Below are 27,459 nucleotides of genomic sequence, written 5' to 3' on the forward strand. Positions count from 1 at the left end.
ACTAGCTACTCATACTTGGGGTGGGGGGGGGGCATATTACCTTTGTAAATGATTGATGTCCCCATGCCATATCCATTGTACTCTCAATTCTTGAATGTGTACTGTGGCATTCATGGGGTGGCAAGGGCATTCAGAAAAATCCATTAATATCTACCTGTTTGATGGCCACACCATGATCAGCACTTGGATGGGCAGGTACATGGTGATTGGTTAGATGGTTGGCAAACTTGGGGCAAAAAGAAATCAATCAATCATTAAGATGTGACCAAACCCAGAAAGGTACTGTGGACTAGCCATTGTCTGTTTTAACAATATATCCTGATCTCCTTCCCCAAACCACAGCAAAATCATACTTCATAAAAGTGTACAATGTACACACTAACAAAAGATTTCTTCAGATCTGTAGATGTAAATTACAACTTGGGTCCCTAACGCATAATAATAGTTATCAAATTATCCACTGCATAGTCAATGTATGTTGTCAAACCATGAATATCAACAAAGCAATATAGTGATTATGTGTAAGAGAATACACCTGAGAACCATCAACAGTAGCCATTCTTAACACAGAAGCAATAACGGAATAGCTTTCACTTATTAACACAGAATCAGCACACATCACAATCACTTTACTGCATGTATTGTCCTGGTAACACTGAAATAAGCCTGCAGATTTATTCTTGCAAAGTTTGGGACTTAGTTATGTATATGTGGCACAAGCTGATGGGATTTTTATCTAAAGTAAAATGTGTACTAAACTTGGACAAAACAAAATCATATCTGTAACATTTGAAAACTAATTTATCTTGCTCTATAAAGTCTTTGTTTATATGCTTTACTGAAGGTAAAATGTTTTGCAGCTACAAATAACATACTAATAAGATCACAAGTATAACCATTTGTGCTACTGTAAAGATAATGAAAACTGACATACATAGAAAATCAAGAAAAAAATAATTATTTTTTTTTTTTTGCAAAGGCCTGTTTTGGATCTAAGTGGCTTAAACATATGTATCTTCCAAAAAGTTAATTTTAGTCACTTTGCAGTGGATTGTAACACTTGTCTTTTGGGGAGACGATGATTTCATTGGACCTTCAAGACACCTACATTTAGATAATACTGAAACACTTTTGCAGGAATTTCCTTAACTTTCACTTCAGAACTAGTCCCTTCTGGTTCAGTATTCTGCAGGTTTGTCAGTATTTTTCAGTCATAACAGTTTTCACAAAACCCATGGTAATGGATGCAGTTACACTTCGTACCTAGATCATCAGGGCTTTTTCCTGTCTGGATAACTGATTCTTGGTTGGCAAGGAGCTACAACACCATGGTCGGGATCAGGAATTCTTCCTTAACTCTGTTCCACTCCGTATATTTCACAGTCAACCAGGAAAAGCAAGAACACTTCTCCTGCCAACAGTTTATTTTTTAGGCTGTGTTCATGATGTTATGATCTTTCTTGTGTTTCTGCCCATAGCCAGATTGTTGAATATGCTAATTTCAGTCTCCCAGCTAGTGAAATGTTCATTGAAGAGTTTTCTAAATATTAGGTCTCATGGCAGGACATCCAAATGGTTCTACACTACAGGATAGTTTTCTGCTGACACTATCGAGTACAATTGGGAGTTAGATCTATCTGTGCAATACCTCAAGCAAACTCTTCAGAATATGCAGCAGATGGCTTTCCTAATCAACCATTCCCTGCAAGTTATTTTGGGGGTAATTCCTTCCAGGATCCCACTCTGTGGGCCACTATTACCTCATATGCTTCTTCCAAGGGAGGAAATACCCACTTTAGCCAGTTCACAGGACTGTGCTTTCCTCAGGAATAGATTCTTTAAAATTGCTGTACTGTAGCTGAGAGAGGTCCTTGTGATCTCCAAATTCTCTTTCAATTGTTCACATGTTCACTCAACATCATTGTAATAGTTTGGTACCTCAGCAAATAGCTGAGATACAGTTTACCTGTGGGATTGGGACATTTCATTGTGTCATTTTGTGGTGGCCATCCGCAATCTGTGAGAGATTAATTGATTTGCAGATATACTTAGAAGGAATAGGTTTTTTTTTTTCGGTACTCATGAGAAGTCACTTAGTCTCAAGGTGAAGTGCAGTATTGTCAAAGAATGAAATCAACCTTACTTTCCCCTCTCTGTATTATAGACAAATATGAAATACAACATATTCTTATCTCTGATCCCCAGAGATGCAACCCAAGCTTCTGTATCCTCTCCTGTTATTGGTTCCTAGGGATTACTGATGCATTTTTACCAGTTTCCCTCATTCCCCGCCTTTTGGAGAGGTTGAAAATAGAATAGGTCGAGAACATTCTGAAAGAACATTTTGGCCAAGGAAAATATGGTTTTGCCTTTCTTTAACTTAGTTTATGGCTGTTCCACATCACCTTCTCCTGTTCTGGAGATTCCAAGTTTACCCTTCCAGGATGCTGCACTAGCACTATTGCTAAAGTTCTCATGGTGGATCACATTAGCTCCCCAGTAAGTAGTTTTTTTTTCCATCTTCAGTATCTCCCAGAAATCTTCTACACAGAATGATTACATAGGCAAGTAGAAACATGTCTCAGTTTAGGTATCAGGACTCCAAACAGACATTTTCTTAGTTGTAGCCTAAATGGTCTTCGACTGACTATCCAGATTCTTTGATATCATAAAATTAGAAGTAAATTATATGTGGTCAAAATATCTTCAAATAAAGTATAATTAACATTTGTTGTCATACTTTCAGTTATTCAGCATAGATTAAAGGCAACACATATTGTTGCCTATTGAGTGCTTAGAAGAATGTTCTAAACTTTATAAGCCTTAGTTTTGTATATGGTCATTTATTTTCCAGATATTTATATAACATCTTACTGGTTACAGTATTAAAGATTGACCGATGTTGTGAAATGCTTTATTAATTGGCATTTCATTGTTCATTTATATTTCTATCCATTTTCTAATTCAATTTTCTGGGTGTAGTGTATGTCATGGTTATGATAAGCTGAGTGGCGTAGATTAGACTTACCTATCTTGAATAACAGCCACTATCTCATCCTGTGGAATTCCTAGGTGTTCCCAGGCAAGATCTAACTTCAAGGCAAATCTAACCTCTACAATATCCCCAACTCTGCCCCAGGGCCACTTTCCATTGTGATGTGTCTAATATGCATCTCATTACAGGCACTCAGAGTTCATTCTCACAGTGCTAAACTGTCTCAACTGATTCCATTCAACCCAGAGGAACTGTGGTTGTGCCCCAAAGTCCTCAGTTATGGACAGTAAGCCCAGCTATGCCATGAATGAATCTCATTTCTGATATTTGATTTCAGCCTTGCAGCTAATACACAAAGTTCAAGTCCAAAAGTGAGGATAGGGACACAGATTGACCGATAAACTGATATATTCAATGTATTACTCAATCTTCACTTCACTACCATAGTTGACCCAATGCCACCACTACTGCTATGCACTGGTTAGTGTCCTAGTTCTCCCTACCCCCACGCCTGTGCAGAACACTGCTATATTAAAACATCTCCACTGGAGGTACCTGCTTCTCTTTACCTGCAGAAAGCAATTAACTCTTTCATGGAAATATCCATGACATCTGAGTTAGAGGTAATGGTCTTCATCTCATTCATTTCCCACTTAGCAGTGAATCACTCCTCTGTATGCTGCAGATCACAGTTACTTTGAACCAAGAGAACAACATCATCTGCTGAAAACAGAGATGTAAGCCTCATGTCCTCAGACCGGAAGTTCTCCAGACCTTGGCTGCACCTTGATATTACGTCTATAAAAATAATAAACATGATGGGAAACAAGATAGCCCCTAGTATTACCTCCACCTTCAACATGTTTGAATTAATGCTGATAAGAACCTTTACTCCTCAGATACAGTGACTGAGTGAAATGCATCAACAGTCCAGGGAACACATACTACTGAAACGTCCCCCTGGATACTTTGGAGCACCTGGTCATATGTCTTCTCTTGGTCCGCAATGTGCATGTAGACAGTACTGGCAAACTCTCATAGCTGTTCCAATATTTGTGAGTAGAAAAAAAGATTTATTGAGCAAGCAAATGAGTGAATTCCAGATTATGGCCAGGAAAAAATACATTTCTCTTCTTGAAACAGAGTGTTGATGTTGAGAAGAAGTTGCCTTTCCAGCACCCTACTATAAGTATTCCCAGGGAGCCTGTGGAGAATGGCCTTTCTCTACATGGAACACATACTTCTGTACTCCTTTTTGAAAATTTTGATCTATACCCTAGTTTGCCAATCCAGATTTACTCTCCTTGCTTTCTGTGAAACACTGAAATGTGTGCAAATTACGACACTCGAACAATATAGCATTTCTTGACAGAGCTCACCCACATCAACAAACTGGTGACAGTGGGACAATTTAATCCCTGGACTGACCTCATCTATTGAAACGGATCCAGACTCACCATGTGCTTTTCACACTTCTGGATTATGTAGTTTCTCAAAATGTTCCTTTCACTTCTCCACAATTTCTGCAGTCTAGACATTTAATTTTGGTATTAACAAATTAGTAAATAAAGGTATTATTAAATGGCTTTCTAAAGCATTATTTTTCATGTAAAGTACAACACATAGAAAGTATTAAATAGCTTATGTAGGTTGTGTAAAAGTTTTTTTAATACAGATTTATAAGACTGCTACTATGTAACAACACGCAGGCTGTAGGAGTCAAGAATTTGTATTCTAAATAAATGTTTAGTGACTGAACACTAGATTTAATACATATTATGCTTCCAAAGCATTAATTAATTCTGTCTTTGTTTTTGTATATTGCTTATTATAAGTTTTATTTAAGTAATAATGTTCTGCTTATGCATGAATATCATTTTAGTATTTCACTAGAATAACAGCTGTTAAAAGCAGTTCACCAGCACCTTCTTGACTCCTGTTACAGACCTGATCATAAAGAAGGAATGATTTATCTTCTTTTATCAGTGTTAGTCATGAGTACAAACCTCATGAAAACTTCTGGTTAGATAAGGTATCTGGAATTCACTCATTTGATTGCTTACACCTTGCTAAGTCCTTTTGTGGGCTGTTTTGACTCACATTAAATTACATAGTATAAGAAGGAAGAAACAGGATCCCTAAACAAAATCATTTTCTTCACCATCTGACAGCCTGACACCTGGTCTAATAATGTGAAGTCCCTTCAAGACTGTTTACACCATGAAGACAGATGCAATTTGGATGAGAACTTTAGAATTCACTTTTTACCTGAGTCTGCTTTCTTACGTTTTTTTAGTAGATTGCATACCTCTCAACTGTACAGATTTTCACAGAATGTCAGGATTTTTGCATTATATTTTGGACCATTTTTCTTAGCACTGTGGTTTTCTGGCAAATTAGTGGCAAATCAATTAAGACTGAATTTAGAAATTTTTGACAGGCATTTGAGTTTCAGACTGCATACCCTTCAGAAAACTCATGTGACTGCAGAACCTGTTATTCTATCAACTTTCTAAGTTTAAATAATCCACGCACCAGTCAGGCACCAGTCAGTTGAAAATTCTGATTTATTTCCACAAAACACAGGTTTAGCGCTTTCATCCACACAAGGCAGACTTCTTCAGAACCAATTAACTCAAGTTGCATCTACATATTTATAGCAGTTTTGGCGCCAAAATCCAACATCATACAATCCATATAGTACATAATACATAATACATTGTACCTATCCCTAAAAAGCTAATAAAATGAATATAGCTTGTGTGTTTATACTAAATAGTTTAAAACATAAATAAAACTTTTGACTAATTGATAATATATAAAAATCTTTTTTACAATTATTTGTTTATTTGTTTTTTACTATTGGACCGTGGCTAATACTTCCTTTAAACATATGAGAGTTTTTAAACAAATAATTGCTTATTGTGTTAGTGTTTGGCACATCATTTTTCACATATTCTTCACTTTTCAACTATAATTTGCATTTTTTATACTCTAGACTGTAAAAAAGATTTTTATATATTATCAATTAGTCAAAAGTTTTATTTATGTTTTAAACTATTTAGTATAAACACACAAGCTATATTCATTTTATTAGCTTTTTAGGGATAGGTACAATGTATTATGTATTATGTACTATATGGATTGTATGATGTTGGATTTTGGCGCCAAAACTGCTAAAAATATGTAGATGCAACTTGAGTTAATTGGTTCTGAAGAAGTCTGCCTTGTGTGGATGAAAGCGCTAAACCTGTGTTTTGTGGAAATAAATCAGAATTTTCAACTGACTGGTGCCTGACTGGTGCGTGGATTATTTGAACTTTTGGTACACCAGTGTGTTTTCTACAGAGTTCCTGGTTGTTTTCTGTTCGAGCCACAGGGGTCCGGTCGGCTATTTTGTGTTATTGGTTTGTTTACCACACACCTTTCTTAACTTTCTAAGTTTGTAAGAGCAATATTTAAAAATTGTTTCTATTTTTGGGCCTTTGTCCCACTTTTATGCATGGCTTTGTCCACATTTCTTGCTCTAAGAGGTTGACAGGTATGGTGGACTGTGATGTCACATCCATAACATGCACAGAATATGAAGGACAAAACTGAGACAACAGAGACCGCCCTAAAACTGTCTTTGCTATCTTGGAAGCCTCAAGAACTGGTAACATAGTATTATTATTGATGTATTTATAACAACCACTATCTCCTTCGTTTTGTTTTCACATATACTGTGTCAGCTAATCTTTTCTGTTGTTCCCTATCCTCTTTTTTTCTTCTTTCTACTCCTGGAAGAAATGTTTTCTATGAGGGCTGTTTGGTGGTCCCTGTCTTGTTCCTTCTAGGAAACCCACCTTCTACCCTTCCCACATTCTCTTTCATTTTTTTCATTGTACTATTTTTGCAATTTCTTATCTCCTTATCCTATCCAATCCCATCCAGCTAAGGAGTTCCTTTCTTGGCTAGTTTGCCTCTTGGCTGACCTGGCTTTTGGTAACCTATGATCCACTTTCTCCTGGTGTTTTGTTTTCAGGCCTTCCCATTGTTGACTGCTCTGCTGTTTCTGTATAACCATTTGATTAAAGAGATATACTACACTTTGCTGCCCTGAGTCTTTTTCAAGGCCTACAATCTGGATGCTGTGGTGAGGGGGGAGACTGTAAAGAAGGGGAGAACTGAGGACAGACACCAGGATAAGAAAGGGAGCAGGTGCAGAGGGAACTTACTGCTCATACAGAGGATAAGCACAAGTCTTGGCTAGTGAGGAAAGAGAGAACAGATTTTAGTGAAACCAATCTCAATGTTTAGAATGACTAAAGCACTGAATGAGGTAACCAAAGTGATTACAAGATAGATGCATGTAGTAGTGAATGTAGGCATCTGTGATCTGTTATAGGAGACATCTAAGGTGGCAGCAAGCAGAACCAGGGAGATACCAGGACAGGGGGCTAGGGGCAGCATTTTCAGAAATGTTATATGTACCAGCAGTCAGTACAAAGTGGGGAGAAAGAAGATTAAGGAGTATACTGTCTGTAGCAGTGGGCAAGGAAGAAAGGCTTAGGACTGGTAGAAGAATGGGGGACCTGGCACAGACCAGCTTTATGCAGGAGACTGACTTCATATTAGACCATAAGGGGCAGAGAGTACATAGAGCTAGCAGTAGATGCTTAGACAATAGATACTGGGCATGGATTTGGAACAAAGAAAAGTGACTTTCAATACAAGTATTCCAAAAATGGAGCAGGAGTGGAGAGGGAACATGACTGGTATCACAGAAACATGGGCTAACAACAAGAGGGTAGTCAGATATAGAGGTGTCTCAGCCTATGTTCAGGAATTAAAGAGAATGGAGAAATGTGACTGGAATAGCAATCTATGTAAAGGAGGGCATCAGATGTGAGGCCAGAAAGAAGGAGGAGCACCAAAGCAGGAATGGGGCAAAGGTGAAGCCACACTTAGATGCTAGATTCTATGCATAAGGGAAAGGGGAAACTGGTGGACTGATGCAATGTATTGCCTGCCAGATGCTTCAAAAGAAGAGGACGATGAGAGACTGGAGGACAGAATAAAGGACTTGGGTATGAAGAAGAAGGTAATGTTCATATGGACCTGAATATGCTAGGAGCAGACTTGGTACTTTCAAGCTCCTGGACAGAAGGGGAGATGGAGAGGGAGATGACTGAGGTCTTTGATAATGAGAGGTTCAGATAAAAATTGGTGCAGATTGTACCAGAAAGCATGAGGTCTATACCAAAAAGGGCAGAAGTCTAGAGGATGTCCTAATGAGTGCAAGGGGTGTCACAGATATCCAGACGACAGTGATCATGTCACTGTGTGGGTTACAGTTGGAGGGCAGTGTAAAAGTAAAATGATATGATTTAGAAGACCGAATTATTCTGTCCTGTGGAAATGGGTCCATGCAGTTATGGCAAGGGTTATCTCATTCTCCATGTCTGACAATATGCTGTGACACTCATAGACACAAAAATCTTTCCAATCTTTTGTTAAGTTTGTATGAAACACATATACAAATGGCATGTATATGACAGTAAAATTATTATCTCACACATCAGTGTAATCATTATTTCACTAAAGTGATTGGGTCATGTTTGTAGGTGCATCGCTGCATCTAGTGAGTTAAGTGTTTCAATATTATTTGGGATTTTTTTAATAAAAAGCTTTGTAAACTTTTTATTAAGCCAAAGCCCAAATAAATCTAGTGTGATCCATCCTGATGTCACAGTAGGCAGAGCAAGCATTGTGTCCACAGACTGTAATGAGTGCACCTCCATGCATCTCAGGCAGTGCGCCCATTAAAGTCTATGGGTGTACTTTGCATTTTCACTACCATGATGTCACTGAGTTGATTTTTAAGTTCAGTGGCATGATCGCAGGGGAAGTGGTGATATAAAACCTTTTCCACCAGCAAAATCAGCTGCCAGACACCTTTCATAATACTGCAAAAACGTTGTTCGGCACTTCATGCACCACCTGGTATAGTGCAAAGGTAAGGAATTTTTTATGACCACATCATTTTAAGCATCTGAAGTTATCATGGGTTAATCTACTTTAGCAGTTACCTCTCACATCAGGAATAATGTGGTTATGAAGTGGTTAAAGGATGGGGTACTAAGTATATACCTTTATTAGGTACTGATTGTGTAACCACACTTCAGAAACTGTTACTTGAATATCAGAATAAGGAGTCTTTTTGAAATCTTCTTCTAAAATGGTAAAGAACATTGTTACTAATAATTAGAATATTCTTAAAGCTAATTAGGAGATTTTTAAAAATTTAGGGGGAAACACCAAAATTTGTGTTCAAGACAGGTAGGAACTTTAAAAACTTTCTTGAAGACCCTATTATTAATAACACAGGTACTCATTCTAAAGGAATTAGGAAATGAGGTGCCTGCAGCCAGTCTCCTTATGTTTTAGAAAAAGATTTTATTGTTAGATGTTTTTCCCTATAAAATTCCCCAAACTTCTGGTGATTGTACTTTTAAGGTAGTTATTTATACAGCATCCTGCAAGGGATGTTCTAATTATTATATAGGAAAAACTGAAAGGCAGTTTAGAAAGAGAATATATGAATATCTTTATGCTATCTCAAAGAATAATCAAAATAATGCATTGTTTAAACACACACAGATGTGTAATTCTTCGAAATTCAGTTTTAGTTTATCTGAAGTGGTCCTCTATGATGTATGTGGTGGCTCCTTGGAAATCAGGCTAGAATATAGAGCACTGCTTTAGCAGCTACGACTGAACACATCCAGTGGTTTGGGGTTAAATGTTTCTATTGCCCCAGTGTTTAAGAGATGCAAAATTATAGTTCAAGCATTGTTAGGTTTTATTGTTAGTTTTTGATCTTATAGTTTTCATATATTTTCATACATTATGTATCAATTATTATGTTTTTACCACTAATTCACTAATTTTGTGAATTTCATCCAAACAATTTTTTTACTCTGTTTTCAGTTTATGAATTTATTTATTTACTATATTAATTCTACTGGATGTTTTGCAACATATGATTTGTTGAACAAGTTATTCAAATACATTCTTATCTATATCATACAATTCTGAGGAAGTCCTGAAATTAGTTAGGGATGAAAATACTTACAAGTTTTATTATGTTTTATTTTTGTTATTATAATTCTTGATTAAAATATTTTTTATACATTTGGTATGGACATATTTTTTGTTTGACCTAGATTTAGAAATTGCATTTTGGGCACCCATTATTGGTTTGACACTACGTGAAAAATTATTTCTTGTGTTTGGTGTTTCTACATTATACAAAAACATACAACATGTTTAAAGAAGCCAAGCAATTTGATACTGCTGATGCTGACAATAAAACATGCATATTAAAACCTCAATGGCAATTTTACTGCTATAATTCAATGTCATTACTTATTGAGTTTATTTATTGACATTTGATTACAGTTAAAGTCCAACTGGGTAGGATCCCATTTTTAGTGGAGGCCTGGGGAGAAAAGCTCCTAAGTATTACAAAACATTAAAGAACAATTTTTCAATCTTCAAAAATAATACAAAACATCTAAAGTTTAAATAATTATACCAGATTAGACATAATATGAAAACATTGGTTAAGAATAGATACGAGTTATATAACAATGATTTAATAATTAAAGAAATTTTAGCCAGTTCATACAGAAATTAAAGACGCATTAGTGTAATACAAATAGGAATTGCAATATGAAGTGAGACAAAAGCAGGCAGGTATACTTAGAGATAACTACAAACACAGATCCCCTGAATCTGGATAAAGTAACCAATGATAAAAGTATAATATTCCAAAAAAGCCAACAACTTATTGGAATACACATGGCAAAACAACACTTTAATACAAAATAGTAAAAATATAAAACATGTCAGCGCTTTCACAGAGTCCTCTCTGCTTCCTCAGACATACTACAGTAACTGCTGCTCGTGTTTAAATAACGATACATCTAGGTCATATCCAATCAGTTAACAGCATCTTGATTGAATAAATAACAGTTAAAGGCATACACTATACAAACACTATATAAACAATTAATCATATAAATATTGAACTAAAAATATATGTAAAAAAACTGTAAAAACATGCTCTATAAAATTAGATAGTGATAAAACTGTAAAATATATGTATAAATATTAGAAGATGTGACCAAACATAATAATCAATGTTTCAAAGCCCTGTTCCTAAGAAAAGGTTTCAGTGAAACCTTACTATTTAGTCCAGGCTGAAGCCTAATTATCCATTCTTGTTCTGAGGCTTCAGTCTTGTTGTTCATGTTCCCACTTCTTTTATTATCTTGTATGATATGTAACACTAGAAACGTGAAGGTGTGTGTGGCTCCCTCCTTTATAACATGCATCGCTAATGCACTTGTCTCTTTTTTATTTTTAATGTCCCTTACATGTTCTAGGACTCTATCTTTGAGTAGTTTTGCCTACATAGTACTCTGGGCATTTTGTACAGAAACCAAAGTATAAAACATTCTTACTATGGCAGTCTGTATAAAAGCATGTATCAATGCTGAACTTTCTAGTCGGGTGTGTATACTGCCCCCCTCCAAATATGAAGGGGCAGGCTGTACACCTTCTACATGGAAAGGTACCTAGCCTATCAGACCTTGCATAGTGGTCTCCATCTAACTTCTTATAGCACAACTGTCTTTTTAATGACATGTTGTTTTTGAAGGTAAACGATGGTGTAGCCCCTATAACACCTTCTAGTTCATCCACATTTAACAATATGCCCCAATTATTTTTAATTATATCACAGAATGTACTGATATTACTTTCAAATGTTAATGGAAAATGTAATACATCATTCTCTGGTTCCCTGGTTACTGTGGTACTGGTGGCATAGTTACTTTGGTTATCCTGGTTGGTTCTCATCCTCTCATAATAGGACTTGTACCTCTCTCTTCTCTCATTCCAAGCCACTTTAATTTGTTTGTCTATATCTCTGGCTTTATATCCCCTTTCAATAAATTCATGTTTTAACAGGGTAAGTGCCTGGGACAAACTATTATCATCATCATCATCATTATATAACCTCATGCATCTAACTATCTGTCCTTTGATCACATTGGTTTTAGTGTAGTTAGGATGCATACTACTACTATGTAGATAGAACATTATTCTTTCTAATGGGTTTCCTGTACATGGAGGTGTGAGCATAATTGAGTGTATCTCTTGTAACTTTTACATCTAGAAACTCTATTTCTCTATTTGAGTATTTGTATGTGAAATTCAAAAAGGGGATAATGGTATTAATGCAATTTAGAAATTGCTGCAAATTATCTTCGTTATCATGCCACAACAGAAAAATATTGTCAACAAAACATTTGTACCATATAATAGACTTAGCAAAAACATTACCTGTGAAAATATTCTCAGTTTCCCATTGTACAAGTGCTAGGTTGGCATAGCTATTGGCACAAGCAGTGCCCATAGCCACACCAACCTTCTGTATATAAAACTTGACGCCAAAAACAAAGATATTATTTTCTAGGATGATCTCAGGTGAGGTACAAATAGGTCGAATTTTGGTATTTTCTATCCCTTTTCTATTAAGTAGTTCCCTTACATTGTCTATGCCCCAAGAATGGGGAATAACTGTGAAAAGGGACTCTACATCAAGAGTAACAAGCCAACATTGGTCATCTATACCCTCCAAATGTACACTAAGGTCTCTCAAAAAATCTTTAGTGTCCAATAAGACAGTAGTATATTCCTTAAGTATAGGATGCAGGTTTTTCTCAACATATAGTGACAGTGATTCTGTCGCCCACCCCCAACTAGATACTATAGGTCGCATGGGTGGGCTTTCTATGTTTTTATGGACTTTAGGCAGACCATACATAACTGGAGTCACTGGGTACTCTATATTGCAATATTCAAAAAGTGGTTCAGAAATCATGCCTGTTATTAACATATCAAACAAAAAAACTTTCAGTCTATCTGTAATGGCTTTAACATGAGTTGCAGAAATCTCACAATAAGTATCAGTGTTACTTAAATGTACTGACATACTTGCAATATATTTGTCTCTATCTAAAATAACAATTCCTCCACCTTTATCTGCTGGGCGTATTTCAACACTTTTAAAGCATTTTAAGTCATTTAACACTTGCTGTTCACATTTAGATAAATTATAAAAAACATTGGTAGCTTCATTACTAAGCACACTTCTTATTTGTGTTTCACACACATCAATGAATAAATCAATCCCAGAATTACTGGGAGGAACAAAAATACTAGGTTTTTTAAAAACATTATATTCATTGGATCCACCTTGAAAAATAGTTTTTAAAGTCAGTGTCCTGCCAAATAGCTTCAGTTCTTTTAGCACATTCACCAAGTCTACTCTCTGGGCAGGAACAAAACTCAAACCTCTGTGCAATAAAGTTTTTTGTGCCTCAGTTAGGGAAATGGAGGAAATATTAAAAATCAAACCTGTTTGCTTCTCTTCAGGAACTTGTTCTGGTCGTCCACACTGTGGGGTCTCTGTGTCTTGCCTTACTGGGGACGATTGCATGACCTCCCTCATATTGGGAAAGGTTTTTCTAACAAAAAAGTCCCATTTGTATTCTTGGAAGAGCATTCATGAATGCTGGAATCTCTAGCATTGTTTATGTAACTAACAGAGGCCAGTGCTGTATTCTTTGGTTTAACAACTGGTATTTCATCACTTCTAGTTGTTGTTTTTGCTGTAGCCTTAGAAGTGCTGGCGCCAACACTAGTTGCAGCATCTGAAGATGATTTACTGGGCTGTAGGTCACTGAAAATGGAGTTTTCAGCATCTATATGCAGTGTGCTTGTAACTGCTGTTCCTCTCTGCTCACTGCTGGTGTAGTCACACCCACTTCCTGGTTGTTGTCTAGGTGTTTCCTGTGTACTTCTCTCTCTGTTCCAGGAGAACACATTGCCCAGTTCAAAATCATGTAAATCTCGATGTATTTTTTTAGTTTTAGCACTAGAGAGACGTTTCTCATATTGGCTAATATGTTCATGTAGCTGATCAATCTTGTCAGCTATTATTTCACTAGAAAATGTGCCAAAAATGTCATTGTGTAGTATATTAATTTCTTTAAGCAGCTCATCTTCTTCTGGTTTGAAGTAATCTATAAGAAGCTGCATATACTTAGCACTACATTCTAAGTTAAGACTTTGCCAACGTTTGAGAAGGTCAGGGTATGTATGTCCATAACTGGGCATTATTAACACTCCTCTGGGTGCAATTCTAAACTTTAGCGATGCTTCTAAGTGAAAACGTTGCCATTGAAGGTGCTTATATCTATATAGCTTATTCTCAAGATTTCTAAAGCTTTTCAAAAAATTCTCAGATTGTATAGTGCATGCCTTTAACTTTTATTTATTCAATCAAGATGCTGTTAACTGATTGGATATGACCTAGATGTATCATTATTTAAACAAGAGCAGCAGTTACTGTAGTATGTCTGAGGAAGCAGAGAGGACTCTGTGAAAGCGCTCACATGTTTTATATTTTTATTATTTTGTATTAAAGTGTTGTTTTGCCATGTGTATTCCAACGAGTTGTTGGCTTTTTTGGAATATTATACTTAGAGATAAGACCAGGGGAGATAAATTGATAGAAGTAAAGAAATGAGTGAAGAAGGGGGATACGGAGTTGTAAAGTATGAATAGTTATTTGTTCACATTTAGGGATGGAGTTTTAGGAAGTCTTTCAGAATGGTTTTGAAGGATGGGAGGGAGGGTATTGACCTGATGGATAGAGATTAGGAGTTCCAGGCCTTAGCAACATGGTATGAGTACAGACAACGACCAGTAGATTTGATAGGTTTGTGGACAGACAGGAATTTTTGGTTACTGGATCATAATAACTTACTGAGAACATAGTTGTGTAGAATATTGTTTGACAAGTAAATGGATGTTGGATAATTTTATAGGTGGTAAGAAGCTGTGTATATGTTAGTTGATGGGGTAGGTCTAATCAATGTAGGCATTTTAGTGATATATATATAGTGGTGGGCTATGAAAGAGATACTTGCTGAAAATTTAGCAACTTCATTATAACATTGTTCTGCATTTGATTTTTGTGATGCTAGGTTAGTGAAGAGGGGAGTGTCATAAAGATGTGTGGGGAGGAGATAAATAATGGCAAGTATAGTTTTAGCTGTGTTGGTGAGAAGGTTTTTGGCTCTAAAGCATACCTAGTTTTTGATGAGTTTTTCTTATGCAGCATTTTATATGCAGGTCGAATTTACAATTATCATCCACTATATCCCTAATAATTTGCTATGAGAAGTGACTTCAATGGTTGTATTACCAAGAGAGAAGACTTCAATTTTTATTTCTTGAAAGAGGGATTTGGGGAAAAAGTAATTTTTTTTTTAGGGTTGAGATATTGTCATTATAATAATAATAATAATAATAATAATAATAATTATTATTATTATTATTATTTTAGTTGTTGCTGTTGTTGTTATAGGGTTAATTATGAGTTGTGAGTTGCAAAGCCACTTTTCAGTTGTTGTTAAAGCTTCCTGGGTAATTTTTTGGAGGTGTGCCATGTTGTCAGTTGTGCAAATGAGTGTGGGGTCATCTGCTTGCTATATTAGGGAGGCCTGTTGTGTGGATGTGTGGAGCATGTTGTTGAGAATGTTAAATAGGAGGAGACCAAGGACAGAGCCTTGTGGTACACTGGTGGTGACTGAGAGGTAAGGAGAGAGTGTTGAGTGCCATTTTACTGACTGATACCTAATGGATAAGTAAGTTTTGAACCATAGAAGTGTGGACTGAGAGAGTCTCAATGAGGACATTTCAAGTAGAAGTTTGCTGTGACAAACTGTGTCGAAGGTTTTAGACAAGTCTAGATATAAGGAGCAGACATTTTTACTATTATCTCTGTCTTTATTGACCGTATCTGTATAGGTTAGAAGTGCAGTGTTAGTACTATGAGAAGGGAAGGAAGCCATGTTGTGTGGGGATAAGAGTTCTTCCTGCAGGAGACAGTTTAGCAATTTTTCTATCCTCAGGTCAAATTATAACAGAGAGCAATCAGTTTATAGTGCTAGTACAAAGCAATTAATAAACAGGCACAAAGTAGAACAGATTTTCTTTCATTTCCTGAATGCAGAAACCTGACAGCTAGGGAGGTTAAGTAACTGGCATATACGGTGTAATATATTGGTCAAGAGAAAGAACAGTGTCCAATGTAGTAAGTCGTCCTTGAAGTGCAAGGACTACTCCTTTGGGGGATGTTACAGCCACTTTCCAGCACAAGGGAGGCACATATTTCAATAGCTGAAGTTAATGCACAGCAAAGTTCATGTTAAATGTACTTATATTGTACAGTCACAGGATTCTTAGTGAAAATGTTTGGGAGATGGGCCTTGTGGCAGAGCGTCTGCAGTGTTGGGGTCAGATCAAGTGACCACAGGCTATTTTATAATGACAAAATTCTCAGTGAAAATGTTTAGGATTTGAGCTTTGTGACAGAGCTCTTGCAGTATCAGGGTTGGATGTAATGACCTTAGGCTTTGCACTGTAAAGGAAGATGTTGCAAACACAGCATCATTTATTCAGTTATTCATATTTCCATACTGTGAGAAGGTTGAAGCCTTTAATCAGTCTAAAAGCATACAGCCTGCCCCCCCCCCCATTTTAAGTAAACTACATAGTGGTCCAATTTTAATTAAAATCATATAAAGTAAACACATTTTAAAAATAGATACATACCATACATTTATAAGCATTCTGAAATGATTTCTTGATTTGTTACTCATATTTCTACTAAAGGTGAATATGACACATGTATTTTAAATAGTGTTTGGGGCAGTCTGTACGTCATTTGTTCTGTTACCATATCGTATACCTTTTGTTATTCTTCTGTTATTTCTGAGAAATGAAGCTATCATTTCCTGCTAACAATGTTAGATCTTCAGACAGTGCCTCCTGTGCATTACCTTAGAATGAAAGCGCGCAATGGCACTTGTGTAAGTCTGACTGAAAGGGGCAGCTAACAATAAGAAGGACAGTGCACAAATCAGATATCTATGAATGCTTGCTTCAGGCTGTCTTATGCTGTCACTGTTTATTAAAAAGTGCTTGTTCAGAGTAGGGCACAAATGGTATCAAAATACGTGATCATTCCAGTGTTTACTAGATCATGGTGAAATGTGCTAAAAACCTGAAACCGTGGCCTTCTCTGACATGCATTCAAGAAACGATCACATAATTATTGCTAATTTGTTTTAGTATGTGGTTAAACAGGATGTGGCAATAAAGAAAAAATATTGGTTAAGTTGGTGCTGAGTGCCAGTTCTGACTACATTGTAAGTATTAAATATATAAGCAGTAACCATTTTATCAGAGCCAGTATGTACCATTATTAAATGTGATTATTTTAAAAGTGGAGAAACTGTATGTTTTGATGTGGTAGGATATGTATTTTAATTATTTCCTTTAGGTAACAAATGGGACACTTTTCCATTTATTGTTTGAGCACCTAGAGCAGCATATCTCTCAACTTCTTTGCCGAAGAATTCTGGACAAAGCCAAAATTAATGGGGGGACAAAGACCTGGAATAATGAACATTTTTTTTACATATTACTACAATTCACTTAGTAAGTTATTAGAACAGGTTTTGCATCAACATGCATTTTCAGGCCAATAAAGAGTATGCATCTCTAATGTCTGGCATTATTGAGCAACTGTAATTCTCAGTGATTTACCAGAAAATCAATCATTTTATGAGGGGCAGGGGAAATATATGAGGCAAGATCAGCAATGTTCTGCAAAATCATGGACAGCTGAGAGATATGCTTGGCAATACAGATAACATGCATGTGCTGCCCATGATTTATAGAACATACATGTGCTGCCCATGATTTATAGAACATACATGTGCTGCCCATGATTTGTAGAACATACATGTGCTGCCCATGATTTGTAGAACATACATGTGCTGCCCATGATTTGTAGAACATTGCTCATTTTGCCTCATATATTCCTTCTTTGCACTGCTTACTTACCCCCCCCCCTTCTGTATCTGTGACATGTCTGTGACAAAGGTACTTCATTCAGATATACTTTTCGTCTCAGTTCTAATTACTGTTGCCCTTTCAGGGCTTATATGTTATCTGTCCCTGGCTTGGAGTTTGTCACTCAGTCAGGTCTCTGTCCATCTTGCTACAACTTTCAAAACTGTTTCTCTTGTCTACAGCCACATACAATCATAATGCTCTCCTCCCTTAGTGTATTATCTGCTGGCACGGTCACATCTGAGAATACTGTTGCCAACCCCTTAGCATCACAACATCTGTACTATAGCCATGGTCCTAATTGCTACTACTTATACTGTGTCCTCTGACAGGTCATTGGTGCCAGCACACATCACATCACATTATTCATCTACCATTCTTCCATAGCCTTCAACTTTGTCACTTCCTCCTCCTAGGGGTCTTGAACCTCTGGCAAACAACACTTGAGAAATCGGTCTTCATCCATCAGTAAGGTAATGCTCAGAAACACCTTTAAAAAACAGAGTGGCAAAAAATGATGGAAAAATGTATGCACATTATCAAAGAGGCAGTGGAAAATCTGTAGATTAATGAACTGTATTGCAAAATTCTACCACGCAAGGTCAGTTATTTTTGTTTTTGAAAAGGGAAGATATAGATATGTGCCCGCTTTCTTTAAACAATTCATGTCACTAGTATGTTGGTCATGTAGTATGTTTTTTGTGTACTTAGCTTCAAAAACCACACGTGATGCGGAGGTTTCAGTAAATTGTGTAAAGGGGTAAATCAAGAATGAAGATAGATAGGGACATACCTCCAAAATAGGAACATCATACACAGGGGTAAATCAGACTTGAAAATAGGAACATTCTACCAAAGTAGAGACAGATGAGAGGTCTACTGGATAATTTAGATTCTGTCTAGATGAGATGTGTTGCCCTAGTGTGTGAAATGTTAGAAAATTGCTTTTTTAAGGTAGTTGTGTGGATATTCATCAATGATCCCAAAGACTTGTTTATAGAAATCCTCAAATGGTGGAAGTTTATGAGAACATGGATGAAATCTGGGTATGTTTCCCTGCATTTTCTCTGGAAAGGCTAAGATAAATGCTAACTGACTGAAATTAGAAAAAAAAACATTAATTAATGTCTTTTGGAATGATCTTCACAATTGATACCCCCCCCCAGAAAAAACAATGGGTGATTTGTCAGAAATGTATATTCATTACCTACCTTTTTTAGTTCCTACTATCTTATTGGTTTACATTTTGGAGAACCCATAACATAATGAAATATTATATAGATGACAAAGACACTAATAACATTTATGTGACAGTGCAATATTTACATGAGTCAGGCAAACTGATTACGGACAGTTATGGTCCAGGGTAGCTGCAGAGAAGGTTAGCAGGATTCTGTGATGGGAAAAGTACATGTGAAGGAAGAGAAGATATTTCATAAAGCTCATCTAATGGATAATTGATATCATTTTCTTTCTTTTTTGTAAGAAAGCAGAATATATATGACTGTATGACTGGTAACTTACACATACAGAACATTATTGTAGACATTTAGAGGTCAGTTTGGGTTGTGCAATATAAGTATATTATTTGGGAAGGCAAAAGTGAACAATTTAATATTTTCAGGCAAGCAGTTTATTTTGTCATTTGATTTAACATTTTATTGAAGTATGACCTCTTTATGGTGTCAGCTTATTACCAAAAGTAATAAATATGCTAATCTGTGACATAGTTAAAAAGTAATAATCTCAGCAGTTTAAAGAGTTCAGTCTACATTAACATCTTCAAAGTATGCATATCCAGGCAAAACTATTATAACAAAATAACATTGTTACTCATGTATTAATTTATTTAATTACGTTAAAACTAGAGCAAAATATAAAACGTGGATAATTCTAGGGGTTTTGGCACTCGGGTATGAATTAGGTTTATTAATTTGCTTTTTTTTCACTCTTTTTCATTAACTGCTTCATACTACGAAAAATGAGCTTTCATATTATAACTTCTTATCTCTCACTGATATAAACAATTCTTAATGTATAATTTATTCAGATTGCTAAGTACATTTATTTATTCATCATTTGATAACCGTTTTAACAGACTGATCCATTATGGACCACTTTTAGCCTCACTCTAGCACAGAAGTGAATACAAAATAAATGTGTAACAATCATGTTTGCAAAGAACAATAATAAAGCATTAAGAAAAAAAATAAATTCAACTAATGCCATTTAGATGCATAAATTAAATAATATAACAAATGTCTTATTAACATAATCTAGAAGAAAACAAAAAAGGAGCATAACACCATTGACATAAAACTGGAACTTTAATACAACAAAAACAAGAACATGATAAGCGCTTTCAGCATGTGCCTTCCTCAGATCCTGAAAACAATTCCTACACAACTATTTAAAAACCAGCTGACCAATCTAGTTAAAAGGCAATTAAGCAATTAAAAAATTAGATAATGAAACAGCAACACTTACTCCCCATTTGCATAGTGCACTTGTAACAAAAACATGTTTTAAAATAACTTATTTCCAAACTTAGAACAAAACTACATTTTGTTAAAGACAATTAGCATAGCAAGATAAAACTTATATTATACCATGACCCCCCCCAAAACGTGCACGCTAATTGGCCAGCGTGCACATTGTAAATCGAGTTATACTAATGGAAAAAGGTCCGGTTGCCCGGACTTTTTTCCATTAGTATAACTCTACTTTTAAAACACTGTCTCGCTATGTTAAATGGGTTTAACATAGCGAGACAGCTTTAAAATAAGCAATGGAGATCTCCGTTGCTTATTTTAAAGCTGTCTCGCTATGCTAAACCCATTTAACATAGCGAGACAGGTTTTAAAAAAAAAGCAACGGAGAAAGCAAGATCTCCGTTGCTTTTTACTGTTTTGCTATGTTAAATGGGTTTAACATAGCGAGACAGTTTTAAAATAAGCAACGGACATCTCCGTTGCTTATTTTAAAGCTGTCTCGCTATGTTAAACCCATTTAACATAGTGAAACAGTAAAAAAAAAAGCAACGGAGATCTTGCTTTCTCCGTTGCTTTTGCCCACAGCTCTGATGTACTGCGCAGGCGCGCAGTACATCAGAACTGCCGCGGATGCTAGACATCTGCGGAAGGGCAGTAAACAGGCATTATACTATGCCATTATTTAAGAAAAGTAATAGTTTCTTTTCTTAAATAATGTCATGGTATAATAGCAATAACCCACTACTGGGTGTGGGTAATGCTGTATTTACCCAGGGTTGGCTTTGTTTGGTCCCTCGGGCTTCGCCCTCGGGACCAAACCACGCCAACCGTGGGTAAATCCAGCATTACCCACACCCAGGCATGGGTTATTGCTATAGTAAATAAACAAAACACTGCTATCATAACTATTACACAGCTTGTAAATCTGTTAAAACTCAGAGCTCGTAATGTTAACATATCAGGTTCACAACCATAATATTAAAGAAGCAACAGTCACAGCCTGATATACAACAAACAAATAACTATTGTCATCGCATAAAAGTCTGATGAACACTCAGAATTCATACTATGAACAAAATCGATACAAAACTCACCCATTAATAGCAGAATACACTACGAATCCAAACTTAAAAGATGTCATGTTCACAACTCTGAAAGAAATGAAAGCATGCATAAACACCTATTCTATAGAAAGTGTACAGAAGGAATATTACAAAGCTGACATCTGTAACAAAGACTGATAGGAAGTAAAAAATAAAAATATATATAATGAGCTTCCTTAGTGGCAAAAAGTCAATCTTCGTTCCTTCAGGAACTCTGAATTCTGAGTGTTCATCAGACTTTTATGCGATGACAATAGTTATTTGTTTGTTGTATATCAGGCTGTGACTGTTGCTTCTTTAATATTATGGTTGTGAACCTGATATGTTAGCATTATGAGCTCTGAGTTTTAACAGATTTACAAGCTGTGCAATAGTTATGATAGCAGTGTTTTATTTATTTACTATAAGTTTGAGCATGCTATGCTGATTGTCTTTAACAAAATGTAGTTTTGTTCTAAGCTTGGATCTAAGTTATTTTAAAACATGTTTTTGTTACAAGTGCACTATGCAAATGAGGCTTTCCTTGGTGGTGCTACTGGATTTTGGTACTGTTTTCTTGTTTTTATCTGTAACACCACACATAGACTGAACAATGGATTTATCCAGCAACCAGTATTCTGCTGATTCAGTCACTAAGAGGGTAGTGACTGATATAACTACAAGCAATGTTAACCCTCTTCTGAAGCTTAATTTGGACAGTACGAAGTTAATGATACCCGTTGAGTCAACAAATGACTTAGGTTTTGAAGAAATATTCAAAACAGTGGAGAATGCAGCCTATCGCTTAAAGCATTTGCAATGGCAATGCTTCCATATGGAGGCTTGCCTTCATCACCAGCTGATTCCCCGTAGACTAAGAGTTAAATGTATGCCTAGCTACGGAAATACCTACCCAGAACTGTTAGCTAAATGGCAGATGATTAACATCCACACTAGCTTCAGTTACATGAAGCTACTTATTGACTTCTTTAGGCCACAAGAAGAAGAGATTAATAAAGTTATTGAAAGTAAACAAAAGAAGCTAGAATCTGCAGATTTGTCTGAAGCTAATTTGCATAGACTGGAGAACTTGCAAGACAGACTAGCAACCTATGAAGTGAAATTGAAGGAACAGAAGAGCCAGAAGTTACTAAGGGATTATAATGATATTAAACAAGGACACCTTTTTGAATGGCCTAGAGCCCCCAGGCAGGGTGACAAGAGGAGTGAGAATGAGGTCACTGCAGCCAACTAGATGCATAAGAGGCGAGATGAAACGCGCCATGAAATGACAGTTAGAGCTGAGGTTCATCAAGTGAATGGAGCCCATACTGATATAAATGTAACAAATGGGAGCGTGTGTGCTCAAAATGATGATATAGAATGTTTGACTGAAGGAACCCTTCAGGTTCCTATGGAGCAAGTTAACAATGCAACAAATGCTCCTAATCTTATTTGTATGAATGAATCATCCTCTATGCCCACTATACAAGCAGGACCTGTACCCAAAAAAGGAGATACATCTACCTATTGAACAGCAACTTCCTTTTTTAATACACGTGAAGGAGCCACGTGTAGGCAGACCTGCAAGCAGAGAAAGGAAGAGAAGGAAAGTTCTGTGATGAATTCCTTAGTTGTTAATATCTGGAACAGTATTCTGAAAAAAAGAGTTTGTTACTCTACTTGAGAAAGGATTAAGTTTTATACCAGCTTTGTGTTCACCGCTGCATGAGTTTGTGACTGATATAAAGTGTTTTGGACGTAATGTGACATTAAAACATATTTTGGGTCCAATGTTAGATCAGATCATGACTCTGAAAGACCACCTAGGAAGCCTAGCATGTTTGTTTCAGTAAGCCATCCTACGGTTGAGATGTTTATGCGCTTATGTGAGCAAGAACTAGCCAAAATTAGAACAGATGGCAAAGGTAAACAATATCAGAATTTGACCAAAGAAGAATTGGATGCTTTAAAAGAACTACAAACCAGAAAGGATATAACCATTAGACCAGCTGACAAAGGAGGAGCTGTGGTGGTGATGAGTACGGATGATTATAATGAAAGTATGTTGGATATGCTCAGTGACTGAGCAACATACTTAAGAATTATGAAGAAAGAAGTTGATGTGATGAAAAGGAGGATAGAGGATGCACTTTATGAGATACTTATGAGCAGGAGTATAACAAAGGAACTATATGAGTTTTTTCATAGTTGAACATCCTATCATACCTATCATCAATGGACTGCCAAAACTCCATAAAAACAGCTCTAAACCACCCATGCGTCCCATAGTGGCAGGCCGAAGATGGGCAATGTAACCCCTTTCAGTCTTTTTGGAAAATGAGCTGAAAAAGCTATTGAGTGATTACAAGAACATACTAAAAGATATGGCACAGTTCCTACAGCATTTACAGGAAGCCACTACTAACATATATGACTTCTCCCATTTATTAGTCACTATGGATGTTCATAGTTTGTTTACATCAATTCCTAACTCACATGGTGTTCAAGCCATAAGAGATTTGTATAGAGAAAGGAAATTAGACTCTTATGTTGTCTGCAGCCTATTGGAACTGGTTCTAGAGAACAATTTATTTGTTTATGGAGATAGCTACTACTGGCAGAAGTGGGGGGGGGGTAGCTATGGGTACCCCCTGCGTGAATAGCTATGCCAATCTTGTGCTGGCCCAGTAGGAAGCGCTATGGGCACTGAATGTAAACTTCCAATGGAAAGGGAATTTGCTCCTCTATAATAGATTTGTGGATGACATTATGATTATATGGGCTGGAAGTGAGGAAGAAGTCCAAAATTTTGTGGATTATTTAACACAGACTACTTTGTTTCTAAAATTCAATGTTAAGATGTCCAGAACAGATATTGGTTTTCTGGATGTCAAGATCCTATTAGATCCTATTGAAGGGATAAATACTATGCTGTATCAGAAACCTATGTGGAGGAACCATATGGTGCATTTTTCCAGTATGCACCCGAGGCATATTTTCCGCAATGTGATTGACAACCAAGTCAATCGAGTGTCCAGACTTTGTACTCAGGATGATACTTTTCACATGGAAAGCAATAAACTGTTACAAGGTTTCAAGGATCCTGGTTCTAGGCCAGTCAGAGAAGGAATAACAATAGATCATGCAAGAGATCTGAGAAAGAATAAGGGTATACCCTACTACTCTCAACAGTATATCAATAGAATGACAAGTGAAGTGATGAAAGACGATATAATACGTCCTAATGTAGGGCAGGGGACCATGAGGGTCAGCCTTACTTACAGTAGTGATAATTCTACAATATGTGGAATAATCAAAAAATACTGGCCTGTGTTAACATCAGACAACAGACTGAAAGAAATAGTAGGGACTACACCTCATTTTAGTTTTAAGAACAAGAAAAATCTAAAGAGGTTGCTTTGCAATAAAAGCTGCAAAGCCAAAAAGAATGAACATACACGTTCTGGCACATGGAAATGTGGCAGTTGTAAAGCCTGTACTGTTATCAATACCAGTAATGTTTTTACACATCCAGTTACAGGAAGGACATACCAGTTTTTTGGAAATGCCAACTGTAATAGGAAGAATGTGGTATATGTTGCTACCTGTACTTTTTGCCCATGTTTCTATGTGGGCAAAACGAATAGGATGCTGAAAGAAAGAATCTTTAAGCGCCAATCTGATATACGCATTAAAGTTGTTACGAATCCGTTGTATGCTCATATTCGAGATAATGCCACCCATACATTTAGATTTATGGTCCTTGCAATGGTTCATCCAACTATAAGAGAAGGAGATGTAACAAATCAAATGGAAATGAAAGAATTGAAATGAATAATGGACTCAAGGGCTGATTATTTCCCAGGGCTTAATGGTGTTGTTCCACTTAAACCGTTCCTGAAGGAATGAAGATTGACTTTTTGTATTAAGGAAGCTCATTATGTATATTTTTATTTTTTACTTCCTATCAGTCTTTGTTACAGATGTCAGCTTTGTAATATTCCTTCTGTACACTTTCTATAGAATAGGTGTTTATGCATGCTTTCATTTCTTTCAGAGATGTGAACATGACATCTTTTAAGTTTGGATTCGTAGTGTATTCTGCTATTAATGGGTGAGTTTTGTATCGATTTTGTTCATAGTATGAATTCTGGGTGTTCAACAGACTTTTATGCGATGACAATAGTTATTTGTTTGTTGTATATCAGGCTGTGACTGTTGCTTCTTTAATATTATGGTTGTGAACCTGATATGTTCACATTATGAGCTCTGAGTTTTAACAGATTTACAAGCTGTGTAATAGTTATGGCAGCAGTGTTTTATTTATTTGCTATAAGTTTTGGCTTGCTATGCTGATTGTCTTTAACAAAATTTAGTTTTGTTCTACACTTGGAAATAAGTTATTTTAAAACATGTTTTTGTTACAAGTGCACTATGCAAATGGGGAGTAAATATTGCTATGTTTCATTGCCTCATTTTTAATCAGGCTGTGACTGTTGCTTCTTTAATATTATGGTTGTGAACCTGCCATGTTAACAGTATGAGCTCTGAGTTTTAACAGATTCACAAGCTGTGTAATGGTTATTACAGCAGTGTTTTATTTATTTACTATAAGTTTTAATATGCTATCCTGATTGTCTAACTAAATGTAGTTTTGTTCTAAGCTTGGATCTAAGTTATTTTAAAACATGTTTTTGTTACAAGTGCACTATGCAAATGGGGAGTAAGTGTTGCTGTGTTTCATTGCCTCATTTTTTAATTGCTTAATTGCCTTTTAACTAGATTGGTTATCTGGTTCTTAAATAGTTGTGTGTATGAATTGTTTTCAGGATCTGAGGAAGGCACATGCCGAAAGCGCTTATCCTGTTCTTGTTTTTGTTGTATTAAAGTTCCAGTTTTATGTCTGTGGTGTTACGCTCCTTTTTTGTTTTCTTCTAATTTGTGTACTGGAGCATTCCTTGGTGGTGCTACTGGATTTTGGTACTGTTATTAACATAATCAACATCATCATCAGTCCCCTTTTCCCATTTTTTAAATATGGTAGGGATGTTGCATCAACTGTTGTCACCTTTCTTGATTCAGAGCCACACCCCTTCCTTCTTCAACATGCCCAACTGTTGTAGGTCTTCTCTCATGCAAGCCATCCATCTACTGGCTGGATATTCTCTTGCCTTCTTCTTGTCTCTCACAAATCTACTTTACCAAACCATCCCATGCTTTGCACCATATGCAACCAAAACACCATAATCATGGTGTTCCTGTAAACAGTGCATTCCCAGCTATGGCGAAAGCATGTGACAAAGTCCCATGAAAACTGATGTGGACAGACTTGGGATGAACTGAAGTCCCAGAAATACTAGTAGTACTAGTGCAGAACTCAGTGTATAATTAATGCTCAGACTCATGGAGGAGTTTGTAATGGGATTAGGAGGCACCAAGATTTAACTCTGAACCCAGCACTGTTCATAGTGGTGATGGACTACAGTAGCAAACAGGTCAAAAGGATCTAAGCTGCTGTATGCAGATGATGTGGCACTGCAAGCAGACGTGGAACAGGAGCTTCAGTATATGTTAGGGGACTGGAATGTAAAACTAAAGGCACTTGAGATGAAAATGACTACAGACAAGATTGTGATCATAGCAGGAAATGGGGAAATCAGAAGATAAAAACTGAGATAGAATGGAACAAAGGGGAACATGTTAAAACCTTCAATTATTAGTGATTAGGGGTGAAGGAAAATCTGAATGAGTAGGCCAAAGCTAGAGGAAGAGGTGTTGCAGCCAACTGGCACAGAGTCAGGGGAAATGTATGACAGAAGAATGACAAAGAAAATGAAAAGCAAGG

This window comes from Protopterus annectens, chromosome 7.part0, assembly GCF_019279795.1.
Source record: "Protopterus annectens isolate FY-2018-M chromosome 7.part0, PAN1.0, whole genome shotgun sequence".
Classification (NCBI taxonomy): Eukaryota; Metazoa; Chordata; order Ceratodontiformes; family Protopteridae; genus Protopterus; species Protopterus annectens.